This window comes from Haliotis cracherodii, unplaced genomic scaffold, assembly GCF_022045235.1.
Source record: "Haliotis cracherodii isolate W230 unplaced genomic scaffold, xgHalCrac1.p SCAF_8, whole genome shotgun sequence".
Lineage (NCBI taxonomy): Eukaryota > Metazoa > Mollusca > Gastropoda > Lepetellida > Haliotidae > Haliotis > Haliotis cracherodii.
In genome coordinates this window covers 4335260-4356957 of record NW_027266341.1, presented here as the reverse complement: position 1 = coordinate 4356957, position 21698 = coordinate 4335260, and the positions used below count along the sequence as shown (strand labels likewise).

Below are 21698 nucleotides of genomic sequence, written 5' to 3'. Positions count from 1 at the left end.
ATTATTTATTTAATGATTGTTACAAAATATCTCAAAAGGAAGACATGTACAATGAGACCAAACGTCCCTTCTTGTGATTGTTTGGCACGATGAAATAACCTGATGAAATAACGTGAAAAGAATATACCAGATTTTATAATTTAGAGGACAGGGGAGAGGACAAAGGTTTTCCGCATGATTCATATGCACTTGGTGAAACCAAAAAAACTACCCCAACTCGAGAAACTTGTCAAAACTTGCATTTCATTCAAGCTAGGAAATTTAAATGTATCCTATTTTAAGCAACCCTGTGTCTGTGAGCTTAATACACAGCTGGCGGAAGGCGCTGACGGAAGACACAATGAATGCCTTGTCTCAACATAGAACTATTTGGGGGTAAGTATTCTCACGGCACCGTTAATTTGTTTAAATCAATATTTATTAACGGATTATTGTTTTGCTACACGTCGAGACAAAATAAGCAGATTCATGTACCGAATCTGACAGCTTGCATCATTGCATGTGAAAATTAGAAACATGGCAAAAATGTGCATACCAAGGAATTGCATACATTATCAGTTGATATTGACCCTGGAATACTATGTAATAGTGATTTTTCGTTTCCTATGTTTTGTCGTACTGTTGAGATGGGCTGGATTTCAACTGCGCAGTCATTAGTCACATATGGTGACCCCATAAATGTCTTATTAGGAATTCTTGTTTTTACTTTAACGTTTAGATTTATGCCAGTGATAACACTTCACACAGATAAAAGTGTCAGTCACTGGTTTCCACGCTGGTTTTTTTTTCAATGCTAAAAGTATCCAGTCAACCCCGATCTCCAATGTGGCTTTTTTCACATCATAATATTTTCCGCTTTGCAGAAAGTATACCTTATTTTGTTAAACTTAAAAAGTCAGAGCCATAGGTGCAGTTGGATTAGGTTAGGCAAGCGGCCATGCGAGACAAAAGTCTATGTTACGTCACATGTAAAACGCGCATGCGCATCCGGGGGATTGCATGCTTGGAGCGGATGTGGATGTCTCTTTCCCGAAGATGAAAAACTATGGGCTAGACATTGACAGTTGTAATATGTCCGATTGACATGCAAATTATGACATGTTAGCAGATGTTGTCGAAAGAGATGGGAAGGAACATGGAACTATGGGCTAGAACATGCAGTCATATAAAAAGACGGTATTTAACCCCGTGTGCTTATGTTACGCAAACATATATCGATCGTAGTTTACCTTTTTGATACTTGTTGTATATTCCTTATGCATATAGTTGTATCTTCCTTATTATATCCTTGTTGTATCTTCCTGATACATATGATTGTATCTTCCTTATTATATCCTTCTTGAATCTTCCTTATACGCATAGTTGTATCTTCCTTATTATATCCTTCTTGTATCTTCCTTATACATATAGTTGAATCTTCCTTATTATATCCTTGTTGTATCTTCCTTATGCATATAGTTGTATCTTCCTTATTATATCCTTGTTGTATCTTCCTAATACATATAGTTGTATCTTCCTTGTTATATCCTTGTTGTATCTTCCTGATACATATAGTTGTATCTTCCTTATTATATCCTTCTTGTATCTTCCTGATACATATAGTTTTATCTTCCTGATACATATAGGTGTATCTTCCTTATTATATCATTGTTGAATCTTCCTGATACATATAGTTGTATCTTCCTTATTATATCCTTCTTGTATCTTCCTGATACATATAGTTGAATCTTCCTGATAAATATAGTTGTATCTTCCTTATTATATCCTTGTTGTATCTTCCTGATACATATAGTTGTATCTTCCTTGTTATATCCTTGTTGTATCTTCCTGATACATATAATTGTATCTTCCTGATACATATAGTTGTATCTTCCTTATTATATGATTGTTGATTCTTCCTGATACATATAGTTGTATCTTCCTTATTATATCCTTCTTGTATCTTCCTTATACATATAGTTGCATCTTCCTGATACATATAGGTGTATCTTCCTGATACATATAGCTGCATCTTCCTTATTATATCGTTGTTGTATCTTCCTGGTACATATCCCTGTTTCTTCCTCATACATATAGTTGTATCACCCTGGTACATATCTTTGTTGTGTCTTCCTGGTACATGTCCTTGTTGTACATATCTTCTTGGTACATATCGTTGATGTATCTTCCTGATACATATCTTTGTTACATCCTCCTGGTACTTATCCTTGTTGTGTCTCCCTGGTACATATCCTTGTTGTATCTTCCTGGTGCATATCCTTGTTGTGCTTCCCTGATACATATCTTTGTTGTCTATTCCTGGTACATATCCTTGTTGTGTCTCCCTGGTACATATCCTTGTTGTGTCTCCCTGGTACATATCCCTGTTGTGTCTCCCTGGTACATATCCTTGTTGTGTCTTCCTGGTACATCTCCTTGTTGTGTCTCCCTGGTACATATCTTTGTTGTCTATTCCTGGTACATATCCTTGTTGTGTCTCCCTGGTACATATCCTTGTTGTGTCTCCCTGGTACATATCCCTGTTGTGTCTCCCTGGTACATATCCTTGTTGTGTCTTCCTGGTACATCTCCTTGTTGTGTCTCCCTGGTACATATCCTTGTTGTATCTTCCTGGTGCATATCCTTGTTGTGTCTTCCTGGTACATATCCTTGCTGTGCCTCCCTGGGACGTCTCCTTGTTGTGTCTCCCTGGTACATATCCTTGTTGTGTCTCCCTGGTACATATCCTTGCTGTGTCTCCCTGATACATATCCTTGTTGTGTCTCCCTGGTACATATCCTTGTTGTGTCTCCCTGGTACATATCCTTGTTGTGTCTCCCTGGTACATCTCCTTGTTGTGCCTTCCTGGTACATATCCTTGTTGTGTCTTCCTGGTACATCTCCTTGTTGTGTCTTCCTGGTACATCTCCTTGTTGTGTCTTCCTGGTACATCTCCTTGTTGTGTCTTCCTGGTACATCTCCTTGTTGTGTCTTCCTGGTACATCTCCTTGTTGTGTCTTCCTGGTACATATCCTTGTTGTGTCTTCCTGGTACATCTCCTTGTTGTGTATTCCTGGCACATCTCCTTGTTGTGTCTTCCTGGTACATATCCTTGCTGTGTCTCCCTGGTACATATCCTTACTGTGTCTCCCTGATACATATCCTTGCTGTGTCTTCCTGGTACATGTCCTTGCTGTGTCTTCCTGGTACATATCCTTGTTGTGTCTCCCTGGTACATATCCTTGTTGTGTCTCCCTGGTGCATATCCTTGTTGTGTCTCCCTGGTACATATCCTTGTTGTGTCTTCCTGGTACATACCTTTGCTGTGTCTTCCTGGTACATATCCTTGCTGTGTCTCCCTAATACATATCCTTGCTGTGTCTTCCTGGTACATGTCCTTGCAGTGCCTTCCTGGTACATATCCTTGTTGTGTCTTCCTGGTACATATGCTTGTTGTGTCTTCCTGGTACATATCCTTGTTGTGTCTTCCTGGTACATATCCTTGTTGTGTCTTCCTGGTACATATCCTTGTTGTGTCTTCCTGGTACATGTCCTTGCTGTGCCTTCCTGGTACATATCCTTGTTGTGTCTCCCTGATACATATCCTTGTTGTGTCTCCCTGGTACATATCCTTGTTGTGTCTTCCTGGTACATATCCTTGTTGTGTCTTCCTGGTACATATCCTTGTTGTGTCTCCCTGGTACATATCCTTGTTGTATCTTCCTGGTGCATATCATTGTTGTCTCTCCCTTGTATCTTTCTGGTACATGGCTGCTTGCACAAAGCGATCTTAGCGCTTAGACTATCGTAAGCCTGTTAAAGTATGGGAGTTATGATCATCTTAGCGGTTAGATCGCTTTGTGCAAGTGGACCCTGATCAGTTGATCTAATACAACGTAGTGTGCTTTCTTGACCTGATGCACATTCTATTGCACTGATACTGATCTAAGTGTACTATCTTGACCTGATACAGATCCTATTGTACCTTCCTGACCTGATACTGATCTAAGTGTACCTTCCTGACCTGATACTGATCTAAGTGTACTATCTTGACCTGATACAGATCCTATTGTACCTTCCTGACCTGATACTGATCTAAGTGTACCTTCCTGACCTGATACAGATCTAAGTGTACCTTCCTGACCTGATACTGATCTAAGTGTACTATCTTGACCTGATACAGATCCTATTGTACCTTCCTGACCTGATACTGATCTAAGTGTACCTTCCTGACCTAATACAGATCTGCGTGTACCTTCCTGACCTGATACTGATCTAAGTGTACTATCTTGACCTGATACAGGTCATATTGTACCTTCCTGACCTGATACAGATCGAAGTGTACCTTTCTGATCTGATACTGATCGAAGTGTACCTTCCTGACCTGATACTGATCTAAGTGTACTATCTTGACCTGATACAGATCCTATTGTACCTCCCTGACCTAATACTGATCTAAGTGTACCTTACTGACCTGATACTGATCTAAGTGTACTATCTTGACCTAATACAGATCATATTGTACCTTCCTGACCTTATACTGACCACGTGTACCTTCCTGACCTGATACTGATCTAAGTGTACTATCTTGACCTGATAAGATCATATTGTACCTTCGTGACCTGATACTGATCTAAGTGTACCTTCCCGACCTGATACTGATATTAGTGTACTATCTTGAAGTGATACTGATCTAAGTGTTCCTTCCTGGCCTGATGCTGATCTAAGTGTACCTTCCTGACCTAATACTGATCTAAGTGTACCTTACTGATCTGATACAGATCTAAGTGTACCTTCCTGACCTGATGCAGATCTAAGTGTACCTTCCTGACCTGATACTGGTCTTAGTGTACCTTCTGGACCTGATACTGATCTCATTGTACCTTCCTGACCTGGTTCAGATCTTAGTGTACCTTCCTGACCTGATACAGATCTTATTGTACCTTCCTGACCTGATACTGATCTTTGTGTACCTTCTTGACCTGATATAGATAGTATTGAACTTTTTGGTCTGCTTGCAGTTCCTAGCGTAACTTCGTGACATAATACAGAGGGGTTACTTTCTTTCAAAGGCTTGTGAATACGCTTGAATGTTAAAAGCAGTTTTCCAAATTTGAAGACTTAGCTCTGGCTAACCTAGCGTATCACCGTAGCTCGGCATCTACTCTTGCGAAAAAAAGTAAACATCCGATCTGAGACAATCGATTAGTTTTTTATCCATTTACACTCTCATTAATCTGGCGCATACGAATAGACAACGATGCAGCCAACACGACATTGACACAACATTATTCAATACATATATGATACTCAGAGCACGCGCACCAGTGACTGATGGACAAATGCGTGGGCTTCATGTTAGTGTTTTTAACGTCGGGACTAACAGATGACTTATGCTGGAAACATGCATGATCCACAAAACAACTTGATAACACTCTTAGCAACCGTCCGTAGACGATTCCGTTCGAGTGGGTTCACATTATGTCAGAAGGTCGAAATTACAGATCTAAACGTTAAAGGCAAACCGTCTCTGGCGAAGTTATTTCAAAGGGGCCTTTGATGTTTCGAAGTGATGTTTGATGCAGCCTTTGAAATCATTTCTGTCATTATTAAATACACGTTTGCTTTCGAAAATAGACTTTATACTCTTTTGTTTTAGGAAATGCTTTTGTAGCCTTTACTCGCTTGTTACCCAGTCGGGGTACCGAAGGCCAGTCCGACTAATCACCTACATCTTGCTTTGCAGAGGTATGTGCCCCTTAGCTTCCAGGATCCGCTGGTCGCGGGTGCAGGATTCGCCTAGATTATGTATGAACGGGACGGTGGGTTTGGGCCTTGCTCTGAGTTCAAGCTGACACAATATGATAAATCAAAAATATTTCTCAAAACGACAAACGTCAACTCTCTCACTATTTCAGTAATTTCAGTAAAACGATTTTGTTTCTCAGCCGATACAGAGATTAATGTCATTCATAAAAGAAAACTTTGTCATTGAATATTCCATTAATTACGTACCCATACTCAGAAATATTCGGCAAAGATTCTTGGTTTTAGGTAGGTGGCTCTGAATTCGCTCTAAACGGTTTAGCGGTTGATGGCGTCACTGTATTTTGAAGTGACGTTACTGCTTCAGTAAGTTGTTATGTGAAACTATTTTGCAAAGTGACAATGTTGGTTCATCGTCTCTACTTATTTACAGAACAGGCTATCAGATTGTCAGTTGTATTATGCAGAAAAAGAATTGCCCACTAACGTTACCATGTTACACGGATACTCAGCCTCGAAATGTCTCTCGTTTGATCCATGTTGAGAAGACTATCTCAAACTCTGCTTCATTGATCTCTAACTAAATTAACATGACTATCTGTTCCCGAACTATGCTTGTGTCGAATACGACTTATAACACAAATGAATCTATCAGCTGCCCCAATATGTATCAGCCGATAATAGCGCCCCGGAGAGGGCGACTATGCTACAGCAATAGTCTGTCGTGAAAGGCACATACCATTGCTGGCCGGCAACCACCAGGGGGGAAAGTGTGTTCCTCATATACATAATACTTTACACATTGTGCGATACATATATACCATACATGTTATAAGCATGTTAAGTCTATGAATTAAAGTGGAATCCACTCGTTTTTATTTTCTGAGTCGCAACAAATACTTCTTGAAAAACATTTGTAATACCTTCAATAAGTCGCCTTACGGATTATACGGAGTTTATCGTAGTGGTATTTGTATATATATATATATATATATATATATATATATATAGAGAGAGAGAGAGAGAGAGAGAGAGAGGTGAGGTGAAATGGGGTTTAACGTCGCGTCCAAGATTATTGCACTTATATAGCGACGTGCATGCACGTGTATGTGTGTGTGTGGCTGCTTGTACTAGTCCGGACTGATGCCGATTTATAGTGCTAGCTAACTGAGATACCATGCCGCAGTTTAACATGAATACCCCACTCAGACACAGTATACTGACTCCGAGCCGACCAGTCCTTCTTTTGTCCCCTTAATGCCGAGCGCCAGACAGGGTAACAACAAGTACAATCTTTTAACGTCTTTTTGTATGACGCGGCCCGGGATCGAACCCTGGACCTTCCGCTCTCCGGGCGGACGCTCTACCACAAGACCACGAAGGCGGTCTGAGAGAGAGAGAGAGAGAGAGAGAGAGAGAGAGAGAGAGAGAGAGAGAGAGACAGACAGACAGACAGACAGAGACAAAGATATGAGTAAGAGAGAGAAGAAGAAGAAAATGAGTGAGAGAAAGGGGACAACGTGAAATGAGGGAGTGTAGATATAGTAATAGATAGACAGACGGAGCGACAGCGAGGAAAAGAGATAAAGCAAGAGCGAGAGAAAGAGAGATATTCCTGAAACGAGAGGCGACTATGCTTGACGTAAGAGGCGACCAACGGGATCGGGTGGTCAGGCTCACTTGGTTAGTGCATGTCATCGTATCCCAATTGCGTTGATCGATGTTCATGATGTCAATCACTGGAATGTCTGGTCAAGACTTGTGTATTTACAGACCGTCGTCATTTAGCTGGAATATTGCTGAGTGCGGCGTTAAACAACAAACATATCGGTACGGCGTTAAAATCTATATACATTCATCGCAAGGGATGCAACCTCATTCGCTGTTTAAATCTGATGTCAAAGCGTTTGAGAATTAAGGCGTTTATAGTACCGTGTTCCCTTTCAGCAACGACACTTCAAGCAAGGGGGATTCAGATTAACGACGCCACACACTGGCCATACAGATAGAGTAAACCTTGTGTGTCAAGCTAACATGTGTTTTCTTTTCATTCGTGACACTGGTATAGAGTGCACCTCCTCTTTCAAAACCCTTGGTCTAACTCTGCCACACATGTGGCATCGAACACGATAGCAGTTGTGACGTACAAACACCCTAACCATTGGGTCATGTTATGTCGCATGTATGAATTTCACACAGGCAGTATGTAACATTGACATATCGCAGGGGCCACCTGTTGCGACACGACATACGTGGGTACCGTTATATTGCGTAATGCGTCGAGTGTCAATTACACCCCGGAGTTCTGGGAAGTGCAAAGTTTTGTCAAACCTGCAAACGGGCCTGTGTCGACCGGCACGTGGGCTCCAGCACTGATTGCTTTTCCATAGCGACGCAGGTAAGCAGCTGTCGGGGGCGACCGGTTCGTGTCGCATTCAACCGCAGACTTTCTCTTTGACCTTTCTCTGTGACCCGCGCCTATATCACTACATCAAAATCGAATTGTCTCTTGTTAGACACGTCCTGTGGTGGTTTAACTGGGCTGTGAAAGCATGAATGGGAATGGTTGTAAACCCCTTTCAGCCAATAGACGGGCTGGATGTGGGAACTTCCGGTTGGCGGGTGTCAGGATAGGAGTGCGTGTGCAGTTATCACAGACAGGGAAGTGATTCGCCTCACGTACACCAGTTGAGAGACAGTCACAGGGAAAATTTCATTCAGTGAAAAGCTCAAACAAATGACGCATGCGACCAAATCGATAAGAGTGAACGTGCGATGTTGAAGGCGCGCCAGCTGTTCGAGGTCACGTCTGCGCAGGAATGAGGTTAATTCACATGGGAACTTTCAGAATTTTGTTCTTACATAAAAGAATATTTTACACTTTAACTTCGAATTATGTGTGAAAGAGACGGCTGAGGTTATTTGTACTTCACTTCAGTTTAAAGCGTTAGGTTTTGCGTTTGTCCTCCCGTGACCAGAGTTTAACACTTTCTAGCAGTTGTTTCATTATATCTCCCACCAGACGGGTCGGGAAGTGTACACACAGGAATAGCGACACATAATCTTTATCCTCTTTCGCTCAATTCATTTTTTTTATAAAATAGGAATCACGGGTGATTACGTTCCTTGTGCGTAAAGGGGTGAAAAGGATTTTCAAATGAAGCTGTTTATGAACGAAGAATTTGATTGGTGTGAAAACGAATAGATTCCAAAACAATGTTATAAAATGTATAATTACTGGTACTCTTATGGAAGTGGAATAGAAAAAAAAGTCATGTTTATCTCGAATCTGACCCGCGGTCAGCTGTTCCGCGTTGATGCAACTCCTACCTTTTCTCGAGCCTTGAGATATCTCGAAGTCAATAGGTCAAGGCCGAGCAACATTATTTTGTCCGGCTATTACTTATTGAGCTTTCGTCAATGGACTAGTCACACATTGTTTGGGGTCTTTGGTAATATTTAAGAGGCGAGTCACGGGATCGGGTGGTCAGGCTCGCTAATTGGTCGATGCATGTCATCGTATCCCTATTGCGATCATGATGTCAATCACTGGATTGTCTGTTCCAGACTTGATTTTTTACAGACTGCCGCAATGTAGCTGGACTATTCTAGAGTGCGGCGTTAAACTCAAACAAATAAACATATTGAAACAAAATTGTTTTGGTACAACTTGTACATTATTTCAATAACATTGAGCATCTAATCCAAGTGTCTTCCAAGAACATTTCCATCACGAAGAGTTGTGATTAAAGTTTAAAATATCCGAGGGTGAGAAAATTATTCTTTAGACTTTTCAGTTTGTTCAGAGTGAGCAATAACCAGTGTCTTGGGTGTACATAGTACAGCTAACCAGCTCAGTGGGAGAGAGAGTGATCATGTCATCTGACTTTTGATCTTGATCTCCTGTGGAAGACAGGCGTGTCCGCTTCATGTAGGAGACACTCTCGATGTGATGCAGATCATTGGCGTTCACCACTATAATGAAACCTACGAGAACAGCATGAAGCTGATAAACCCGGAAACAGAATCAGGGGTACCCGGGATTCGAACTCACGATCATAGGTTTCTGTTAAATGCCTACCGACGCATCAAACTACTGAACAAGAATTTCTGTATTTCTTTGGGAAATATGCGAACCAACCTTATCAAACTTATTCGTTAAGCTGAGTTAGAATATGTCATTTACTTATCGCATTATTGCGTTCATATTCATAACTCCTTCCTTTATGTTTAACACTGCATGATGACAAATTACTGCCGATGAAACCTGTCTGCGCATTTTGTCAAGGGGGTAACATGAATACATTCGTTGTTAGACAAAATTGAAGGCTGGTTGCACCACAATGAGTTATATTTACTTTATGTATGGGAGCACTGACCTCAACAGCACCTGAATCGTGTTATATTACACGTAGCCTTGTTGTGAAACATACATGTGCATGCACACTCTCAAATCAACAGATGTGGATATGTCTTGTCATGGGCGTTCTATTTCCCAGACGTAACAATATCATACCATGCTGTGTCGGGCAGTGTCATACTCCGCATATTTCACAGATGTAACAATATCATACCATGCTATGTCAGGCAGCGTCATACTGTCCCTGTGTAACATTCCGCCTATTTCACAGACGTAACAATATCATACTATGCTGTGTCAGGCAGTGTCATACTGTACCAGTGTAACATTCCGCCTATTTCACAGACGTAACAATATCATACCATGCTGAGTCGGGCAGTGTCATACTGTGCCAGTGTGACATTCCGCCTATTTCACAGACGTAACAATATCATACCATGCTGTGTCGGGCAGTGTCATACTGTCCCTGTGTAACATTCTGCCTATTTCACAGACGTAACAATATCATACCACGCTGTGTCGGGCAGTGTCATACTGTCCCTGTGTAACATTCCGCCTATTTCACAGACGTAACAATATCATACCATGCTGTGTCGGGCAGTGTCATACTCCGCCTATTTCACAGACGTAACAATATCATACCATGCTGTGCCAGGCAGCGTCATACTGTCCCTGTGTAACATTCCGCCTATTTCACAGACGTAACAATATCATACCATGCTGTGCCAGGCAGTGTCATACTGTCCCTGTGTAACATTCCGCCTATTTCACAGACGTAACAATATCATACCATGCTGTGTCGGGCAGTGTCATACTGCACCAGTGTAACATTCCGCCTATTTCACAGACGTAACAATATCATATCATGCTGTGTCGGGCAGTGTCATACTGTACCAGTGTGACATTCCGCCTATTTCACAGACGTAACAATATCATACCATGCTGTGTCGGGCAGTGTCATACTGCACCAGTGTAACATTCCGCCTATTTCACAGACGTAACAATATCATACCATGCTGTGTCGGGCAGTGTCATACTGTACCAGTGTGACATTCCGCCTATTTCACAGACGTAACAATATCATACCATGCTGTGTCGGGCAGTGTCATACTGTACCAGTGTGACATTCCGTCTATTTCACAGACGTAACAATATCATACCATGCTGTGTCGGGCAGTGTCATACTGTACCAGTGTAACATTCCGCCTATTTCACAGACGTAACAATATCATATCATGCTGTGTCGGGCAGTGTCATACTGTACCAGAGTGACATTCCGCCTATTTCACAGACGTAACAATATCATATCATGCTGTGTCGGGCAGTGTCATACTCCGCCTATTTCACAGACGTAACAATATCATACCATGCTGTGTCAGGCAGTGTCATATTGCACCAGTGTAACATTCCGTACATTGTCGCATCAAATCAATGCATACATACCATATCGTAAAGTACCGCATCATACCAAATCTAGTCCCATACCACACTACAGAATCAGTATCACATTAAACCGTAGCATACCTAAACACGACCTTGCATATATCTTATACAACACCTCCCGTGTTAATTCTTGAAACTATATACTGATATATTACTGATGTGACTTTAAGTCTTAATTAATTCTGGAAACTTATTTGTCCAGAACCTCACAGCGTTCTGGTCGGTCTCGGGCAAAGGTATTTACAAAATTCAACGTGTCTGTGTTTATAGGCACATACTACTAAAAGTGACAAAGTCCTTTCCATAATCAAATGCAATCTCTGCTAGAAAAAGAGTTCGTATATTGCCCAACCGGTGGCACCTGTCACAAACACATGTAAAGACAAGTCAATTGTCCAATATGTCTAGTATCATAAATCTTTAAGGCACCTTACTAAGGACTTGCGTGGTAGTCCTGATTAAACAAGATTTGGACAAGAGTCATTTGTCGCTTTTTGAAATCTTCGGAGAAAGAGTAATACTATGCTAATACCTCAAGCGTTTTAAAATGTATACACTAAAGTTGGAGCTTCTGGAATATTGCTCGGCCTCAGGGAAGAGTTGACAATTGGAAAGTCTTGTGGATAGTTTCATGTCAGTGTTTATGTCATGTTTATGTTAATCTTTTGCATAGATGAGTCTGTTACACCGGTCTCTTGTATTTTTAGCTCAGGTGGGTAACTCTGGGAACTGGCTTTTTGACAATTATTGAACGATATAAGATCATCCATATACATGTACATGAAGCTTAAGTGAAATGTCTTGACCAAATTCCCTTGTTTTTATATGGCCAATCCAAGCAGAAATTCTGACACGTATGCATAAAGTGACAGATCAGCAGGGAGGGAGTACAAGTGGTGCCCATGGGGCTGATCAGCAGGGAGGGGAGTACAATTGGTGCCCATGGGGCTGATCAGCAGGGAGGAGAGTACGATTGGTACCCATGGGGCTGATCAGCAGGGAGGGAGTACAGTTGATGCCCATGGGGCTGATCAGCAGGGAGGGGAGTACAATTGGTGCCCATGGGGCTGATCAGCAGGGAGGGGAGTACAATTGGTGCCCATGGGGCTGATCAGCAGGGAGGGAGTACAATTGGTGCCCATGGCGCGGATCAGCAGGGAGGGGAGTACAATTGGTGCCCATGGGGCTGATCAGCAGGGAGGGAGTACAAGTGGTGCCCATGGCGCGGATCAGCAGGGAGGGGAGTACAATTGGTGCCCATGACGCTGATCAGCAGGGAGGGGAGTACAATTGGTGCCCATGGGGATGATCAGCAGGGAGGGGAGTACAATTGTGCCCATGGGGCTGATCAGCAGGGAGGGAGTACAATTGTGCCCATGGGGCTGATCAGCAGGGAGGGAGTACAATTGGTGCCCATGGGGATGATCAGCAGGGAGGGAGTACAGTTGGTGCCCATGGGGCTGGTCAGCAGGGAGGGAGTACAGTTGGTGCCCATGGGGCTGGTCAGCAGGGAGGGGAGTACAATTGGTGCCCATGGGGCTGATCAGCAGGGAGGGGAGTACAAGTGGTGCCCATGGGCCTGATCAGCAGGGAGGGAGTACAGTTGCGGCCAAATGGGCTGATCAGCAGGGAGGGGAGTACAATTGGTGCCCATGGGGCCGGTCAGCAGGGAGGGAGTACAAATGGTGCCCATGGGGCTGATCAGCAGGGAGGGAGTACAAATGGTGCCCATGGGGCTGATCAGCAGGGAGGGAGTACAATTGTGCCCAATGGGCTGGTCAGCAGGGAGGGGAGTACAAATGGTGCCCATGGGGCTGATCAGCAGGGAGGGAGTACAGTTGGTGCCCATGGGGCTGATCAGCAGGGAGGGAGTACTGTTGGTGCCCATGGGGCTGATCAGCAGGGAGGGAGTACAAATAGTGCCCATGGATCTGATCAGCAGGGAGGGGAGTACAAGTGATGCCCATGGGGCTGATCAGCAGGGAGGGAGTACAGTTGGTGCCCATGGGGCTGATCAGCAGGGAGGGGAGTACAAGTGGTGCCCATGGGGCTGATCAGCAGGGAGGGGAGTACAGTTGGTATCCATGGGGCTGATCAGCAGGGAGGGAGTACAATTGGTGCCCATGGGGCTGATCAGCAGTGAGGGGAGTACGATTGGTGCCCATGGGGCTGATCAGCAGGGAGGGGAGTACAATTGGTGCCCATGGGGCTGATCAGCAGGGTGGGGAGTACAATTGGTGCACAGATGTTATCTATAAGGAAGTATGGCATTTCGCAAATTGTTTTCTCACTTAAGTTACCAGGGGGACCACAACGATGGGGTAGGTTGCTCGGACAGCGGATGCTCCTTATCTGCGCGTGAGCGGCAATGTATGATTTCTAAAACATGCCCTCTCCACAGACATTGAATGCTAACTGAGAAAAGAAGGTATGGAAAGCCAATTTCGCCACTGTAATCTTGAAAACTGGTTTGTATGTATCACCAGTGGTTTGTCATTAACTTCTCTTTAACTATCTAATTTCTCGCGGGGATGTGGTTTCATAGGAGATCATCCTTAGTCTTGGTTTTATTCTTCTAAATTCAATTTTCACACACATCCATACAATTCTCATTTGAATGATTTCAACTGTATAGACCTAAATAAATTACTTGGACAATTCTATTTAAATGAGATGGCATAGTTTTTGACATGGCTGTGTAGCAAATTAAAGTCTATGGACAAAGAGAAATTATTGGCTACAGCTAAAAGACACTGTTGTCCTTTGTTAAAGTAGTCCCGCGGCACTCTAACCGGGCTCTGGAAACGTCAATGGGAATGGTTGTGAACCCCTTTCAGTCAATAGATGGCGCTGGATGGGGGAACTTCCGGTTGTGGGAGGTTTCGGGATAAGAGTACGTGTGAAGCGATCACATGCAGAGAAGTGATTCGCCTCACGTACACCGTTTGAGAGACAGTCACGGGCAAATTTCACTCAATGGAAACCTGAAATAAATGGCACTTGCTCCCAAATCGATAAGAGTGAACGTGCGATGTTGAAGGCGCACCAGCTGTTCGAGGTCACGCTTGCGTAGGAATGAGGTTAATTCACATGAACATATTATCACAAATACTTTCTTATAAAATATTATGAAATGCTTAATTGACTATAACTCTTAAACTTTAACTTCTTCATATGTATCAAACAGGCAGCTGAGATTATATCCGCCTTAAATGTAAACATTTCCGGAGATGTTGACATGTTCTTTACTTCAGTTTAAAACGTAAGGTTTGGTTTTTGTCTCTAAATGGGGCCTGTTTCCTCCTGTGAACAATGTTAAACTGCGTGACACTTGCAAGCAGTTGCTGCATCACATCACTCTGCAGACGTCCCTAGGTCCGGAAGTGTACACACGGGAATATCAACACATGGCCCATATCCTCATCCTGAATCAATTCATTCTTTGATATAAATAAAAATCACGGAGTACTTCCCTTATGCGTATACGTGATGAAGAAGCTGAGTCAGCACATGATAGGTTCTATGAATGAAGTCATTTTTACTCTGTTGCATTTTAAGTTTATAGTTTGGGCATGTTAAAAAAATAGCAGTACATTAAGAGAATAAATGGTAAATGACAGCTTGACCAGTACCCGGTATCATAATTTACAACTGCAATATATACAAATGCCGTAAAAATAACTGTGCTTCATATAAAATTTAATAACAATAAATATATTCTGAAATTAAATAATGCATCTTTCAATACATAATCATGAAGACATCTCCTTACCATTAAGGTCACAATTGCACGTGCATGTTAATGCACGGAACACAATGTTGATGCTTGTTGAGAACATGATACACATACAGGTTGTTTTTGAATGTGAACAGCACACAATGATTGTTATTAGGGGATGATAGCTATCAGGTGCTCATAAAACACTTTTGCCACGGCTTGCTGAAAATCAACGTCTAAGCGCCTTGGTATGCTGCAAACAGAAATGGCGCAAGGTGAATTTGCCCGAAATTGTAAATGAATGCTCATCGATACATAATATCATCTCTTTGGAGACGACATCTTCAGCAGGGCAACACTCGACACGGGCCGGTCGTCCGTTAGTGTTATGGTATGGGGTGGCATCACAACTCATGGGAAAACACAACTCATCATCGTTAATGACAATTTAAATGACGTACGCTTCTGTGCCGCCATGATTCGAGATCATGTTCTTCTCTTAATGCAAATGCAAGGACGTAACGTCACGTTGCAGCAGGGTAATGTCAGCCCACTTGTCGTACGTGTTGTAACAGACTTTTGGAGACAGCATGATGCTGATGCACTGCCAAGGCCGGCTGTTTCTCCAGACCTCTCCCGCTTAGAACATGTCTGGGATGAGATGGGTCGATACCTACGACAGGACCAGAAACAGCCGGTAATCTCAGGTTGACATTTGGAACAACATCCCCAGGCTGTTAGAAATCAGTACGCCGCCGCTCCCAAATGTTGGTCACACCAAAACTGATATTGTTAATGGAGTTGTTACACCACCCCTTCCGTCTCCTGTTACCAAACATAGGTTTTGAGGATGAATTTGTTATGACAAAACATCGATCAGACGAATGAGGTGAGGTGAAATGGGGTTTAACGACGCGTCCAAGATTTTTACACTTATATAACCCACTCTGACAAAGTATACTGACTCCGAAACGACCAGTCCTTGTTTTAGCCCCTTAATGCCGAGCGCCAGACAGGGTAACAACAAGAACCATCTTTTAACGTCTTTTGGTATGACGCGGCCGGGGATCGAACTCCGGACTTTCCATTCTCCGGGCGGCCGCTCTACCACTTTATCATGTTATTTTCAATAGCATAACATTTACACCACATGAAGCAGAGTTACTTTTTCCGTTAGAGTACTTTTGCACAGGAACAAAATAGATACACTTCATCGCATTATATAACTAACAAGGATGTATTATGAATTTGTCAATCTATTAGTCAAAATAATGTTAAATAGACACCCCGTTCTTCACTCTAAAGCAGCTTTCAGTTCGCACAGGAACAAATACATATTTCGGTTGTAGTTTGTTTATGAAGTTACTTAATAAACTACATTTAGCCACGCAAACATACACACACACACAAACGCACGCATACGCACACGCACACATCACGTCTCAATGGTAAGCCAAGTTTAATATCGAGGGCACTGGTAGCCAAGTCATCTTTGACGCCACAAATGGTGGGTACGTTTTGCTGCCTTAGCCGTAACAGAATCCGGTATTCATTGGTTTGAGCCATAGATTAGGTGGATTTTGATTTGACAGCTCCATACCTGTGTGTGTGTATTTTCTTCAAAGTGATGGACGTCCACAACATGCGTCACATTTCCTCCAACATAACCCTGACAGGCGTGATATAACTGAAAAACTGTTCGGGTCTAACCTCCAGCCAACCATTTTGGGTGTCAGGAAGATTAGTGATGTCACTCGACTGTGACGTCTTGCTAACCGATGACGTCAACAGATTCTAAAAAACATTGTGATGCTATTTATTTGATATTACCCATATCTCCTGTGGGGGACAGGTTTGGATGATCAATAAACGTGCGAGTGGGAGAAACTCTCGCAGTGATGCAGGTTCAAGACGTTAACACATTTGGCAAAACCCACGAGATGGGCATGATGCTGATAAGCCGAGAAACATAACCGAAAGATTCGAACCCACAAGCATAGTGTGCTGCTGGGCCAAAGGGACGCAACTTCGCTTTACGGCGCTTCAGTAGAATGGCACCCTGCACACCCATCCGTCCACTGCTTGAGTGCAGGGCTATACAGGGTCTGATCATGACCTCCGTATGCTACAGCCATTCTACGTATAACTCACTTGCTGGGATCCAGCGATGTGACAATGTGCTTTCTGAAATGGATAATTGTACCGTATGAAACGTAGGGTAATTATGGGACCCCCATACACTCTGGCAATTCGTGTGTGGCTTCAAACACCGCGAGGGGAGATTCACCTCCCAGTCAATTATTTACCGCTGTGTTGTGAGCAGTCCTTCTCCCCTAGGCCTCCACATCGTCGTTCTCGCCCACCCTCAACCAACTCGCGAGGCAGGTGTCCTACCTCAGCCGTTTCCTTACATAATCAGGCTGCAGATGCACATGTGTTTGCGCACAGATGTGCGCAGCGTCGGGTCAGCTTACCGCACACGATTACGTCACAGCGAGGCTATATGTCGTCGCTGCGACGTCGTAACGAGGCTATCGAATCTGATCAAGGTTTCGTGTTTACATACTTCAAATTAGCATAATTGGCAGAATCAGCTTCATGATAAGGTCCGGTGCCAGGTATCCTGAATCTGCTGCCGTTACATCTTTTACGCATGGCCATGTGCCGTGTGAGGTTTGAGCAGACTTTTTACAAAATGTTAATTCAAGTTAATTACCTTTTTTAAACTAACAGAGAGGTATATTACAGCTGCACCCAAGAAACTCTTTATTTCTTTAGGAAATATGCCTGTTTGTTAAGGAACCAAACTTAATCGTTAACTTTCGTTAGAAAATGTCATTTATTCATCGCATTATTGCGTTCATATTCATAAAGCTTTCCTTAATGTTAAACTCTGTCTGAGGAGAGAAATTACTGCCGATGAAACCTGACTGCGCATTATGGCAAGGGGCTAACATAAACACATTCTTTGCCAGAAGAAAATTATAGAACTCAACAGCAAGCGAAACTGGAACATCAAGAGGTAAATTGAAATATGAGTTATATTTTCCTTGTGTATGGGAGCAATGGCCTAAACATCACCTGAACCATGTTATTTTACACGTAGTTGAACTGAGACCCATCGGCCGCTTTGTTGTGAAACGCACAGTCAACATACATGTACACTCCCGGATATTGATATGCTTTGTAACGGAGTCCTAATTTACAGACGTAGCACTATCATACCATGCTGTGTCGTGCAGTGTCACAACGTACCATGGTATCATTCGGTGAAACACCAAAGCATAAATGACAAATAAAGTATCGTATCACACGTAATCAAGCACCATGCCATATTACACTATCCATATCACACCGTAACATACAAAATCACGACCCAGAAAATAACATGACATTCCGTTTATCACCAAATAACGACCCATGCCATGCCATACCATACCGTACCATAACGACCGTTCAATACCATACCATACTACATACAACATGCCATGGCATAATCACACCACGCCACATACCACTCTACCCCATTCCATACCGCACCGCACCGTACCGCGACGCACCGCACCGCACCGCACCGCACCGCATCATAGTTGTATCCCATATTTATTTCATCGTGAAGTACTATACTCTATCTTTCCATACGATACTGATAAATCTCGATTTCCTATCGTACTCGACAATATTATACACTTTTCTCACCTATAATGCCCTGTCGTACCACACTGTCATTCACACTATGATACGGGTGTCAATAGAAACCCTTTCTGTAAGTACATGTTCAGTAAGTTATTGTAGATCACATGTTTGTCAATGCATATATTTTAGCAGCAGTCAAGCCAACACTTAGTGCACATACGATACAATCAGCCTGCTAACCTGATACTGAAGCTCATAACATATTGTAACATATTGAATTGCACTCCCCCGCACGCCATCTGTTGAACGTGTCCTCTTGCATCACCATAACAGAAGCATATTAGTTTCACCTCACCCCCATCTCCCCACAGGCAGCAACTGTTGCACATATTTCTCAACTATTTCATCATGTTTAACAACAACTGAGAATATTAACAACGAGGCGATACCAGAACTACCCATCACTATGATCCCGAGTGCAAACACGAAAGCATGGAGCGAAAACTGTTTGGGTGTTTAATGTAACCAGATCCACTTACAGTTAAGGTCACCTTCGCATAATACAAATCGATTATTTACCACGAGGAACAACTATTAAAGGTGAATATTTTTGCAACGTGTGCGATTGTGCGAGTCTGTCAAAGAGAAGTGTCGCGGCAAGTAGTTGTGGTGTTCGCCCCCATCAATACAATGCCGAGTTCGTACCAGTCATGTTGCAATGTCTCGTATTGGATACCAGCGTCTACACCATCTATCTTATTCTTCAGATCTGACCCCACCGGTGTTAATATTTGAAATTAACTTGCATGGTGGGAAATTTAAAGAGAACCAGGAATTGTTTGCTGCTGGAGAAGGCTGTTGAAAGACCAGCTTGACCTTCTGCAACACAGAGATGATTATAATTGGCCTGGAGAAGTAATGAAACAAGTGCATTGGTCTGTAAAACTTGAAACATACTTATAACAGACGGTCCCGTATTGCACATTATTCCGACATGGAGTATTTTTCAGGCTGTTCCGTCATATGGACTTGCAGAGTAATTGCCCACGGCTCAGTGTACGGTAAGTGAATCCCGAGGCTAAAATATAATCTATACGGTTCTCGATGAGGCAGAATGAAAACCCACTTCAAAATATTAGTTTAGAACATTATGTTTACGGTTTTGGCTCGGTTCCAATTCCTATTCCTTAAGTGGTTTCCGGGTAATTTCCTCAGGGATGTTTTCATAGTGTTAAAATTTGGTAAACATTGGTGGTTCGTTTCAAGGGCTATTGGGTAAGCATGTCTAATCCCCCAGTCAGCCTGCTGTACTACAGAGAAACGCATACTTAGAAACAGACAAATCTGAGATAGAATTAAAACATGTATGCCTAATTGTCAAGTCCATTTTATAACGATACCTTCCGTTCTGACGTGACCACAAGCTAATGGTTTTACAAATGGCGTAGACCTTTCACTCACTCACTCACTCACTCACTCACACACTACGGAGAGAAATCCTAGGAAATCTCTGGTACAATCAGAGGACATTGCACGATTCCGACTACACCATAAGCATTGTATGTGGATTTCTTTCAAATAGCGATGATGCCAGGTGTTCGCGACAGGAAACGTTGATCACTCACAGTGCTGTAATCCGAAGTAGCGTAATTCTTGAGTCAACGCTCAGTATTCGCTGCATAGCCTCAACGCTGTGTGGAGCTTTCACGCACAGGTGCTCTTGCATTGATCGCTGTTGTAGATTGATCGTCAGTTGTCTGAATGCTGCATAACACAGCTATTTGGAAAATCAAAATCGTTCTTTTAACAAGAAGCTGATTTCTATATACTTAAGATGACTTGAATCGAGTAGCGAATAAAATGACACTGTAGCGACATAACAACATACATTTCTTTTTAAATGTGTCAAATTACAAAGCCCACCTGAGTTAAACTAATATCTAAAAATCGAAAATTTACCTTTGACGAAAAATATCTTAAAAATGGAACGCCCACCGGTTTGAAAAAAAATTACTTGAAACGACTGACAGGTAAAGCATTAACTTTATGACCACTGTTGCATCACCCTTTTCCGAGATGTCTAACGTGGTTTTGCACGTAATGTATGCGGTTGCATCATACTACGGTGTTATATGCACGGTGTAGAATGTTGATTTGCCACTCACCGTGTGAGCGAGCTCGCGTGGTACACGTTGACAGGTAGGACTTTGTTTATCCTGGCTTGTTGATTTATCATATACGCTATGCTCGCATCATCAGTAGCAGCAGCTTTTCATATCCATCTCGTGCTTCTGCTAATTTACCTATGTAACATAATTGTTTTAGTGATTGGATAATATTTTGTCCGTCTTTGGTCATTCAAATTTGTGTATTGTGAAAGGAAATGGTTCAGGTATTTTGTAGGAAAATACATTGATTATTGATTTAACATGGGAGCTTGACATATGTTCGTTGATATTAATAATATTAATAATATGATACGGATTTAAAAATTGAGTGTATCAGTTTTTAAATTTAATTTGCACATGGAATACAATAGTATTGAACAAGAAAACTAATGACAACGCCCGTATTTGGATAAAATGTTTCGATGTCCATTGTGTGATCGATAAGAACAACATGTTGATGCAGCACCACTGCTTCACACGTGTTTAGAGATCTTTGGAAGTACGTAAATGAAAAGTCTAACCTGAATAATCCAGAACCCTTTACTCCGGACACACCTTTATCGCTACATGGATAACAGCATCTGATTAAGTTTTTTTATCATCAGTTATTCCCGACATCAGTTCGTTT

At 42.5% G+C, this 21698-nt stretch overlaps 1 protein-coding gene and 1 long non-coding RNA gene across 4 annotated transcripts in view; one reads left to right on the top strand and one right to left on the bottom strand.

The window, feature by feature from the left end:
• LOC139449813 (uncharacterized) overlaps positions 1-21698 on the top strand; it is a 139019-nt gene that overhangs the window by 38678 nt on the left and 78643 nt on the right. The window contains exon 1 of one of the 3 annotated variants that reach the window (XM_071231351.1): positions 21082-21101. The exons of the other annotated variants lie outside the window; for them this stretch is intronic. The gene's annotated coding sequence lies outside the window, so the exon portion shown is untranslated. Of the gene's footprint in view, positions 1-21081; positions 21102-21698 lie in introns of those variants that run through there. 3 annotated transcript variants of the gene reach the window in all.
• Positions 1-21698, bottom strand: part of LOC139449814 (uncharacterized) — a 99886-nt gene that overhangs the window by 27290 nt on the left and 50898 nt on the right. The window lies entirely within an intron of this gene.